This window comes from Ambystoma mexicanum, chromosome 8, assembly GCF_040938575.1.
Source record: "Ambystoma mexicanum isolate Mex_15411 chromosome 8, UKY_AmexF1_1, whole genome shotgun sequence".
Taxonomy (NCBI): domain Eukaryota; kingdom Metazoa; phylum Chordata; class Amphibia; order Caudata; family Ambystomatidae; genus Ambystoma; species Ambystoma mexicanum.
In genome coordinates, this window is record NC_090929.1 from 1,527,884,372 (window position 1) to 1,527,897,088 (window position 12,717).

Below are 12,717 nucleotides of genomic sequence, written 5' to 3' on the forward strand. Positions count from 1 at the left end.
ATCTAGGGATATTGTTCTTTCAGCTCAACAAAAATATGAATCTTCTATTGTCCTAACACAGTGTGACTGATGAGTGCTGCCTCTTTTGTAGATTATGAAACAATCTTTCATTATTGTAAGAGTGCTGGTTTCCTGATTCCTGCATGTTCTCATTTGCATCGAGGCAACACAAACTCTATGTATGTGTACCTTAATTGTATTCTTAGTTTGGCATTAACACTGTAGTTTAGTAGAATGGGGATCTAAGGAGGCATTTGGGAATTGTGGAATAGGAATGGGGCCGGTTTAAAGTCACCAACTGATGCTTTATGTTTGATGGAGATGTCAGTTGTGAAAATCGATTAAACTGTTACAAAAATGGTATCACCCTTTCATGAATAATTTCTATTTTCCTTTCCTTTTGCTTGATTTAATGGACTTCTATGTAATCAATGAATGACATTGTTTAAACATAGTTACATTTTCTAGAGAGAGCCTTTTGTGAATACCCACATATCTTTGTCTAATTTTCCGAAACCATCTTTGATCCTCTCCTTTGTACATCACTTCCAGGACTGAAGACATTTGTTTCTTAATAATTCACAGGTATATCGCTGGATTATTGCTAACTACAAAGAAAACATTGGTCTACTGGGTGAATGGAGTAGAAGGCTGGGTTGCGAGGTCGACTCGGATTTGTGGCTTGAGATTTGTGCGAATGTTAAACTTTGCTCTATCAATTTGTGTGAACGCTCTAGGCAAATAAAAATTCTCAACCGGGTTTATTGGTCCCTGGAAAGACTCAAGAGTAGAGGTATGTTTGAATCGGATGTGTGTTGGTGTTGTGATGTGGAGACTGGCACTCTTGAACATTTGCTGTGGGATTGTTTCCGGGTCAGAGAGTTTTGGCAGGGGGTTTGTACTATGTTTCTACGGGTCCTGGACTGCGATATCGACTTGGATTTCAAGACAATGGTTTTTGGCAGTGGTGTCTTACTTGAAGATTTATCCATATCTGAACGAAAGTTCTTGTTTAGGGGTGCGCCAATTGCAAAGAAACTGATATTGAGAGGGTGGAAGTCCCGAGTTCCGCCTGACTCTGATATTTGGGTTGATGAGATGGTCTCTTTGGCGGCTATCGAAAAGTTGATTTATAGGAACCTGGGGAAAGTACACTTGCATGCTAAGATCTGGGAGGTGTTTTTGAACATGTATTAATGAGGGTTTTTCTTTCCTTTTTTTTCTTTTTCTTTTTCCTTTTCTTTTCATTTAATATCAGTATTCTTTGGTTGTACTGTTGGCTGTGTTCAATATTTGACTGCTTTGATTGCTACTTGTATGTTCTTGCATTGCACTGTATACACAAAGAATTCAAAAAATAATTCACATGAAACCCAATCGGAAGCAGTCATGGCCATACCAGGCGGTGACCTATGAAATGTGTGGGAGAGTAACAGATTGAACCTAACGACATCAAAGACAACCCCATTTCCAGGGCACTGCGGTGCCAAAAGGCAACTTCATACATGGTGAAAACACTGCATCTTGCTTACACCTGCACTGCTACTCTACTGAGCATTATGCATTTTTCAATGGGATTCTGCCATTAAGACGTAAGACGTTTTTGTAACTCACACCCCCAGAGGTTGCAAAGCGCTTTGCTTCTCTCAAGCTAGGTTTGCAATATAAACGATAAACTAAAACTAAACAGTTGCCCCCTCACCTTTCTTATCCAGGAAACCATTGAGGGCATCCCCTCTGCAGACAGAGCAAGGCATACATTGGCAGTGGGTGACTAACTTTGGGATGATACATCAAATTGCTTTCCAGGGAAAAACCAAGCCCTCTAAAAACGACACTGCAAAAAAAACAGGAATGAACCCAGAACAATTTCATCTGCGATGCCAAAAATGAAAGGCTAAAAGAAATTCAATTTCTTTTTAACCTGCAGGTCTTTCCCGGAAACCTTACCAATTGTGAAGCGAGAACAGATGGAAAATGGGTTTTATGCACTCTTGGGCGAGCGTGAGCGGGAGAATCATGGAGCTTTGAAGAGGTGATATTTGCGTCAGTGTAAGTACACGGCCTGCCTCTGTCACTGCGATCACCACCGCGCTCCCCTATGAAGTCAGCGAGCATGAATGCGCTTTAATGCCACAGGCTGGCAGAGGCGGGAACGTCAAAGCCCCGGCGATCACTTGGTTCGCCATTGTTGTGCTCTATGCATACTAAAATAATCACGTGACATATAACCACGCACCATCTCCGAACGCGAATCAGAGGCTGAACATGAAAGCCACCGCAGGGCCATTGATGCTGCAGTGAAAGGCCTTCCTGGCGGAGCTGGTGCCTGCCTGCAGAAGCGAGTGTACGTGGAGGTGTCGCGCTGCTCGATTTTTTTTTTTTTAATATCCTTCTTGACTAGGAACTTTCCAGCATATTCTTTCCAGAGCCGGCAATTAGATGTTGCTGAGATTAACATACCTCATCCCAGGAGGTTATCGATTTCTGTGGTGGAGGGCTTGGATGCCCAGTGTGGAAATAGAGGCGGGATTAAACCTCCTCCTTATACGTGTCTGATCTGTGAATGTCGCGCTCAAGTAACGTATGTGCACTACTCTAAACATCCTAAATCTTACTTTGCCATTGCACATAATCCTGCGGTCCATTTGCACAGATCCGTTCTTCAATATGTCCGATAATGGCAACCATATAAATATAGCTCTTCTTGATGCATACCGTAGATTTGTTTTAATTATATCTGCCATTTGCATAATGAGTACTATGCTTTATACAGTGCTTAATGGCTGAATCTTCAGGCCTCGAAGCTCTATCTACATAGGTGACATTGTTACGCAATGTCATGGTACTTAATGTGTCGACCTCGTAAGAAGGAAGGGCTGACAAAGTTAAGCTGGCGGTGCCTACTGTCAGCTACAGTTGAGAGGCATTTGCGGAGACTGGAGCCAGGGTGGTGGGAAGAGGGGCGCCTTCCCCCTGGATACCCCCAGCCTCCCTCTGGTGCCCTATTATTCGCACCCCCGGCACCAAAAGATGCATCTGCTACTGGTCAGAGGACCCCACTGCTATAATTCGTCGAGTTGTGCACCTGGGTAAACTGCACACACTACAAAGTGAACTGTCTCTTGGCTCTGAACAGAATGTTGCTAGAGCAAAACATACAAGGGGAATTTGATTGTTTTGGTAAAATCAATCTTGTCTACTTTGCAAAGCACATTCACTCATCAATAAGGACTTCTTTAACTGCAATTCAAAACACGATTTTCTAGAAAGCAAACAAGAAGGCATTTTGGGGAGGACTTAAAACCCTGTCACCTGTGCTCTTTGGTTCCCATCAGCCATGTACATTGGTGGAGGAGGCCAGCTGACGTCCATGGTCCCCCTCTGCTGGAGTCACGTGATTCATTGGTTAGCATTCAGCATGCAGTGCGTTTAGGAGCCTCTGCTGTGGAATACTTATTTCACATGTTTACCCCCGTTAAGCAGTAGATATCTAAAACTGTACAGCAACGTTCATGGCTTGCATTGATGCTGAGCTGCGGGGCTCGTAAAGGCATGCTCTGGTCAGACATCACTCTGATGGCCTTGCAGTTTCCATTGTATTTAGCCTGTGCCTGGACAGACACCAGGTGTAGCGAAACGTCCGGCATTTCACAGTAGAAGTGAGGTTGCAGATCTCTGTTAATTAGAGATGGGATAACCTCTGAGTGCTCAAGATTCCCAATTCAATGGGTTAGTAAGCCACACAGTCCTCTTTTTATTGTTCATGGAATTCTGAGCCTTGTAGTTTTGTCCTTTCCATGCTAAATTTAGGATTACAAATCCCCAGAATACCAAGCAGCAACGGGACTTGAAAAGCCCTTGACACATCAGAGAGCTAAATGAAATTATAGAAAGAAGCACATAGGGTTTCTGCCCCCAAAACAACAATTGTTGGTCTTTCTCACTAACATTCCAGGTTTTGGCAATACCAAATCCCTCCGGTTACATAGAGAAAGATGGGAATATTCAGAAGAGTGACACCATCTGAAAGGATGGGATCCTCACAGAATTGAGAGGAGGTTTTATGGATCTTGGAAAGTGTCTGGAACCAGCCTTGGGGATGTGAGACGGGGAAACTGACAAACATGTTAATCAATGTCGAACGCCGCACCATAACTCAGATCAAGGAGAGCTTGGCAGGAGTTATAACCAATAATTTGGAATCAGAGCACTGGTCATAGTGCCATAAGCTGCAGCTAGTGGGGCTGCCAGAATTATTGCTGTGTTGCCATCCTTCATAATCATCATGGAAACGTTTCAGACCCGGTTCTTGCCATTCTCTAAAAAGTTTGTAATAGAGAGAGACCGCATCACAACCTTGGCCCTAGACCCCATCTCGGGGCGAACGGCTCGTGGTCCACATTGAGTCCCTGAACTAGAGGGATTGTGATATGACATTTAAAGCAGCCAGAGAATCCAGCTCCACGTGGAAAACATGTGTTTCAACACAGACTTTATAATGGCAGATCAGACATCAAGAAACCCCTTCCTGATGTTAAAGAGAAAGTTTGCCGTAAGGGGCATAGAAACGCCATGCTATTCCCATCAAAGTTGACGATTTTGCCTCAAGGACAGGCTTGCTTGTCTTCAAGAGGCAATTTGTCAACTGTGTGCAAACCAGGAGCCTCTGAAGGAGCGAGGCACACTTAGAATGACTTCAGAGAGGATACTATTGAACTAAGTGAACATAGCAGAGTACTGTCTCTACAAAGTAAAGCAGAAAAGGCTGGGTTTATACATCAAATCAAATGATCCTTCTGTTTGTTCAGGATTAGGGAAACTACTAATTGGTAGAAGAACAATCATATAGGAGGGATTTGGTGCTTGATATAGGAATGTTATGCCTGGGTGAAAGATGCTTCATGAGAGGAGTGGTCACACAATGTCTTTGCACGCAAAGGGCAGAGGTGATGTTCCTTTAAGAAACCCATTTATTGGGGACTGATTATCGTCATCATCATCATAGTTTATTTCAACCCATGTCATAAAACATACAAATGACATATACATTACTGTTCATAAAAAATACAATTGTACACATGATGAAAGAAATCACAAACAAACTATATTACATATCCATGAAACCATTTTTAAAAGCATGGCTTGAATGTTCAACATTGTTTGTTTTTAAAATACACAATTTTGTTAGTACATAAAATCTAAAAAAAAACAACTCAAATATATCATGCTTTATAACTTCAGATTCAAATAGCAATATTTCTGACATAAAAATGTGGGCGCTATACATGGTTTAATAAAATTATGATACTAGGATGATGTACGTTATTTATTTATTTTATTTTATTTATATCGCGCCCATACACAGGTGTTTCAGCAAAGCAATTGTAAAGTGCATACAGGTTAATAACCTCTGGGACATTGATGGATACACGTTGACCTAGTGCCACTTTCTTGGACCACTCTTGTTGAGCAGATTATACTATTTGGGCATCACAAGGGGTAAGAGTGGCTAAACTGTTCAGGAAGAAATGGTCTCCTCAGAAATGGCCATTCACACTGACATATCCAAAAGGTACTTCATAACAAATACTCCCATCCTTTTAACCTGACCTGTACCAACCTGCCCGTAACACATATCTGGGAGCCTTTCCTGGAGCGTATTCATTGAGTGTTTCACTTTATTTACTGCTTGACAAACATCGATGCCAAGACGGAATGGCTTAAACTTTGCTGATGCCCAGGCAAAACACCTTTCCTACAGACATAGAATGGATAGGCCTGTAGATATCAGAAGGCTTTCAAGAAGGGTACTTTGAAGTCCCCTTGGTGGGTAACAGAATAACTCTTTCTGTTGACGAGTACTGTGTCCTAATGTAAATCAATGCCCTTTTCACAGTTTGTGAGGCCGGTGTGATGTTGCTAGGGATTGTTCTAATCTTAGAGGTCTGGCTACATGCTGTTGTGAGGCCTGTCTGTTGTGAGCAACTCAGCCAGTATGTTTAATTAATGCCTCATGTATGTTCTCCATAAAAACAGACACAACAGACTTGTGACATTGCTATTGTGACTTGCCCGATTTAGGGAGTCTGTCCTAATGTTGTGGGGCTTATCTGCAATAAACATTTCCTCCTGTGTCCATCAAATATTTCAGCTATGTTTTCTTGCAAGACTGGAACTCCGAGGCAGTCAGGGGTTCTTTGTTTGGTATCATGAGGTTTCTTTCTAAGTCATCTCTTATAAATTCGTCCATACGTGTTTTTGTGTGCCCAGATGCCTGTGGGTTCCCAGCACGTTACAAGTAAATACATTAAATAAATAAATAAATAAATAAATAAATAAATAAATAAATACGTATTCTCCTGATCACATCCCAATACTGTGCTGAAAATCAAAGAAAGTGATGTGTAGCAGCAGTAACAAACCTAGTAGAAAAAGAAAGGGTTAATTACCTTCAGAGTTGCTTTCTGAAGCTGGTAAGCCCATAGAAAAAGCTGGAGAAATGGAAAATATAGGAAGAGTTACTTATTTGCATGCCACCTTTGGAGCCCTCTGGAGATAAATAAAAGTATGCATGCTTTGGCCCACTCCTAAATCATAACAAGGCAAGGGAGGCAAACACTGATGCAGATCCAGGGACTCAAATTGCAGATAGGAAGTTCAGGTCAGATTGTGCGAAACACACAGGAAGATAGCTTTAAAGTGAGCCCAGCTGCAGGTACACCGAAAAAGAAATTAAGATTGAGTCCACCTTTACATCGATAACCTGTGTCTCCTGCCTGTGAAATGATGTATACCCTGTTAGCATGACCTTCCAAGTGTTCCCCTAATGGTCTGTGCTTCTGATTGTATTCATATCATGGTGTCCTTTTGCTGTCTATCCTTATTATACAGAGATGATTTGCTTCACAGCTATGTCGACATTATATTAAATCCAACCCAAACCTACCTGCAGGAAGATTTACAACGGCAATATTGAAAACAATGGCATATGGTCTGGAATTTCTTACATTTGTTGTCGTTTATATGTGGAACCCTGAGCTAGAGTGCTGCATAATGGTTATACTTAAAGATGCGTACAGCTTGTCAGGGAGACACGCCTGGAGTGCTCTCTGTCTGTGATTCTTTGTTCTTGTTTATTGAGTCCCCTGCAGGATGGATCCATGAGAACCCACTTGTTTCGGGTATTTGTATCCTCAGGGAACAGAATGCAAAACATCAATATATATAGATGATATATTCATTTGGTTGGGTAAAATGTGGCTGTTATATAATATCAGGGAGTACAGAATTCATTTGGAACTAAAGTTAATCTGGTTTCCAATCAAGGTTGGGATGTGGCAATAACTAGAAATACCACACTTAAAGTGGAACAGGATTTTTTAAATGTATTTATGGATTTTCATAACAATTTGAAAGGAAAGCTTCCTATTGCAAACCATCCTTCCTATTGTTGAAGGAATTGGCACTGCCTGGAGTTGGCTGAAACTCCCATTGTCCTTGCTGGATAGAATAGCACTGTTCAAAGTGATCAGCTTCCCTAACTTCCAACACAATTTACAGAATACTCCTTCTGAAGTGTTCATCAAATTATTTTGCAGAATAGAAGCTGGCCAAAAGGACATTACCATGGGAGGGCAAGGTGCCAGGAATTGCCTTGTCAACACTCTTTAATTCTGCATGGGAAGCTGGTTTTGCAATGCCAGATCTAATGCTGTATTGCTGGGCCTTGCAGTGGTAACAGAATGTCTAGAAAAAATTGAATGGACTCTGCTATTCATTTTGAAATAGGGAAAATTGGACACCATAGAGTGGCAGAAGTATTATATACGGGTAAAGGAGTCCTCCTGTGATTAATGGGCCTGTCCTCAAGTGCTTAGCAGAAAGCAACCCAGAGACTGAGGTGGTTCAAAAATGTAACACTGAAAACTTCCCTCTGAACTGGGTAAGTAGCCAAATCCACATGGAAGCTAGGGGGATTTGCGCTATAGAGGACTCACTGTACTACCAAATTGGGGATCTAATCAAGATTGGAAGTTGCAAATGTTTTGCTTCCCTAACCAGAATTTGCACTTGAAGGAAAACACTATTATAAATGCTGCACAACCACAAACTCAACTTATAATTTCAGGGAGATCCTGACCTCCGACAGAGATTCCCAATTGAGATGAAATCAAGAGAAGGCAGGATACTGAGACAATCAATCTCTGCACACTTAACATGCATTACAGCCTTCTCTTCTGATCCCATTGACAAGCTTAAAGCAAAATGGGAATTGGACGTGGGTGCTGTGCAAGAAGAACGTAATGGCACGCTTGAATGGTTATCAACACTAACCTTAGACTGGTGCAACAAAAATATCTGCCCACATATATTATTCACTAGATTGGTTGCTTATGATGGGAAGGAGATCTGGCTAGAACTGCTGGAGATAAATATCTGCAACAGGCTCCTTAGCCCATTAATTAAGGGAATGACCCTTCATGCAGCATTGCCAGGCCTTAACTGGGAATTATCTATCTAAGGTGTAGGGTTCGGAGGTAGTAGCATCCTGTAAACACATGCTTTTGGGTATATGCAAACGGTAGAAAAGCAACAGAGGAGAGAAGACATTCTGTGGCTTGCATGCATCAGTTGTTCCAATCAGGGATATTAGTACTCTCTGGTGTCCCAGGATCTCCTAATGGATGGAGGGAATGGACACATTGATGATATAGGATGAACTGGTATACTGGCAGGGGTGTCACACAGAACATGGCAAACACATGGAATTGCTGGCCAGAGATTCACCAATCATAGTGAGAAACCTATGGATGGTGGCAATCATGGACCCTGATAAGCATCATGGAGTTCAGGTGTTGCTGATATGATAATATTGATTAGTATGGTCAGTGCACTAGGTCACAGGATGGCAACCAGGCTGGTGTAGTATGTTACTGCTGGTCCTGGAAGTCACCCTCACAAATGGGTTCCAGAACGGTGAAGATGAGAACTGTTTATGTTGGAATGGTCAGGTGGTTGGGAGAAGCATCAGTCACACTGTGATGGCTGGCTGGTGTCTCCACTGGATTAAAACTAACCTCAACCACATCCATGCTGTTGTGTCTGTTTGTCCTCAAAAGACAGACCAATTAGCAGACATCAGAAAGATCTCTCAAAGTATAGTTAGAATGGGGAGATTAAGCTCATGATCAACATACTTTACTCATTTATTTAGTGGGAAATTAATAAATGTGTGCTTTTGAAATATGCTCATCACTCTTGTTCAATTAACTGGTTTCTATTGACTATCATTGATTTTGTTGTCATGGATCCAAACTCAAGAACTTGATTTGTAATATAAAATGTACAACAGGATATGCATATCAATTGGGAGCGAGCAAGAGCAGCAGCAGAACATGTGAAGGACGTTTGCCTGGCACAGCAAAACAAGCCCTTTTCTGCAGTGTGGTAGACGAAAAACATTTAGTAAAACTGCCTCTTGCATCCTCGCATACAACCTCAGTGCTTATCGGTCTTCCAACACATTTCTAACTCCAGGAGCTACAGGTAACTATTAGGAACTAGGAGTGTCCAAAGGTCAATGAATATTATCTACTGAAATGGTATGCTGTCATAACTCCAGGAAGACACCACCTCGCATATATGACAGAATCAGGGGTTTGAGCGGACGTCTGGGAAAGGCAAACGCGTGGCTAGACAAGCAGCGCATCTGATGTTTTAGGGACTTAAGGGGCTTGGTAGCTTTGAACAGGTGGATTTGCAACAACCGTCTGGGCTCTGTTTGGTAAAGTAAAGAGATTCTGAACTTTTCTAGCAATAACATCGTCATCACACATTGAATATTTCCAAACCAAAGGAAACGGTGCTATGGCTGTACAAGTTGAGTATGTGATGCCAATTGTATCTAGGGAGGTAATGAACTTCTAGCTTCTGCTTTGCTTATTAATCTTTATGACACTTGGCTTCTTAGTGCCACATTGTCTTGCTAGTGTAGGTAGAAGAAGTACATAGGGGTGGGTGAAATGCTTCTTAAGAAAGCAGAACTACTCCAATTTCTAGCAGTGACCAGATTATCTACAATGGGGCTGTGGTGCTCAAATGCATAGAAAATATGGAATGGAGCAAAGAGAATTTGTCACAATCTGTATTATCTAAACATGTTTGCACTAGGGCAAAAAATGAATCTAATTTTGTAGAATGTTTGCCACATAACAAAGCAATACATGTATTTACCATGTTTCTTTTCACGTTACGGAGCCATCTTTGTGAACTAAATAGTGTGCATTGTTGTTTGCCCTAGTGCAACGGTCTGCAAGCTGAAGCTCACCAGATGTTGTGAATTATTACCCCTTGATCACTCACTATTGACTATGCTGGCTTGTGCTGATGGCAGTTATGCAGCAAAACATCTGGAGAGCCACAGATTGCCGGCCCAGGTGTTTGTGAGCACATTTTCAGCCGATACTGACTGGGTCTAAACCTGGTTTCGCCATTCTGTGTTATCTAAGTAGCAACATTGTTGCCATATTCATTTGCTACTCGTTTTGCACAAGGTCAACGTTTTGATTAACTGGCCCCAGGTTGATAATTAGGCAAAGTGTACAGTTTCATTCTGAGTCAAAACATACATGCAAACATGTCAAAGCTTCAGAATAGGATATCCCAACTGAAAGAGTGAATGGTTGTGAACATATTTCCGGCATACGCTATCTCCAGATTTCGTGGAATACTATTTACGCACGGAAAATATACACAGCGTATGCAATGGTTTACTAACACGAAATATATGTTTCTTTAAATGTTGACGGGGAATTTGCTTTCCCATCATGGCAGTCACTCTGGAGAACCTAACTTTTGCACAGGCCACATATTGCACAATGCAAATTATGGCACTGATTCACACAATGGATCTATCTCTTACACATATACACACACACAGACACACGATAACAGTGTGATTGACACATTAGTAAGAAGCACGTGATTCAGAAAAATGTAGTTGAATCAATCTTTGTGAATCTGCAGAGTCAGGAAGATTGCACTGATGTATATTTCCTTTTCTGGATCACGTGCATTTTGCACATGGTTGGAATGCAAGTGATTAACAAAAGGAAATAGAAGTCAATACTACTCACATCTTTGTGAGTCTTCTTAGATTCCCACATATTTGTGAAGATCCACAAAGGATGGATTCATTTATATTTGCACTTCCGTTTGTAAATCGCACGCATTTTGCTCATGGGCAAATTATACCTGCTAATTGCTTTTAAATGCTGCTATCCATTCCTGACTCTGTCCTATGCCAAGAAACGGCAATGAAATGTACGTGTAAGCATTAAAATGAGCAAAAAAAAAGACCTATCAAAAGTGACAAATATTACTAATGGGTATCCTTTCAAACTGGCACCATGTTTGCCTTTGTGGATACCAGTACCATTAAAAAGTGAATTACAGAACGGGGCGGCATGCCACAGAGTAGGGCTAAACTGTAGGGGGTGGCTTTGATGTATAAAGAGCGGTTTGTCGGGCAGAATTTACTCTCTCTGATGAGCCAAGACTCAAAGTGCCAAGAACAATCCTCCGGTTCCTTTAACACGGCACCATCAGATACAGGGCGTCAGATCTGATCACACACCAACTAAATCATTCAAGAACCTTATTATCAGAAATTGTTGGTGGCTTTTAAGTGTGAGATTTTTTTTGTTTCTTTTAATCAACTTCCAGAGATTTGCACAAATCAGCTGTCCGGCGGTAGCTGCATAGAGCATCAATGGGACTTATTTCTGCTTTCATTTCAATTCAAAGACGAGGTTTTAATGGCCTGTTTTCAATGGCCGCTCTCTCTCCAGTTTCCCTTGCCGCTTTACTGGGCTGCTGGATCGGCTGTGCTGTGGTGAACGGCAGGTGCCCGCTCTTTCTTTCATAGTGAAAACATGCCATGCCAAAGCAAGAGCGTCAACTCATTACTTGCTTATTAGCACAGAACAATTGCAACTTACTGTTCATGTTCAAAAGGTTACAGGAGCTTTGTGTTCCCAAGGCAACTGTACGATTGGAGTGGAGCTCTATTTTATAGACAATGCTGGTAGTGGCTGTGGTGTATTGTATGCTTGCTGTTAGTACTAGTTATTGCCCAGTGGTGCACTATTGTTGGATGGTGAACGAGAATGCCGCTGGGTGACACACTAAATGCACTACAGAAATCACAGTAGACAAGGAGAAGGACTCTGACAGAAAATGCCTATCGGTGGAGGTCTCGGCTCTGCCAGGAGGGGTGTATTGGAAGAGCAGTGTGCCATTTGGCAGAGTGCTCCTCCATCCCCCAACTGCAGGTGGCACTGGAATACTTTTCAGCATAACAGTGCAGACAGATTTCAGGCAAATTTCAGCCATGAAACACCATATGGACTGCACTTAAGGACACAAACACAAATAGAACAAAATGTATTTTATTTTATTAAAATATCTTATAATGCACCCAGGGGAGGTGACCCTTCGTGTCCAGCAGACACACGTCACCTTCTATATGGAGCTTCGTCAAAGCAGCCATAACTCTAAAAGCGTTTAGCCGGTATACTTCTATACCACGCCCAAAGAGGAGTTCCACAAGTATTTCTCAATGTCTCTCTGAGTTTGCTGAGGATCAAAGTGACTGGACACAGCTGCCCAAGTATTTCTCAATATTTCTCCGAGTTTGCTGAGGATCACAGTGAC

The 12,717-nt window shown here is 41.9% G+C and overlaps 1 protein-coding gene across 1 annotated transcript in view; it reads left to right on the forward strand.

Moving 5' to 3' along the window:
• Window positions 1-12,717, forward strand: part of SORCS3 (sortilin related VPS10 domain containing receptor 3) — a 3,021,596-nt gene that overhangs the window by 219,081 nt on the left and 2,789,798 nt on the right. The window lies entirely within an intron of this gene.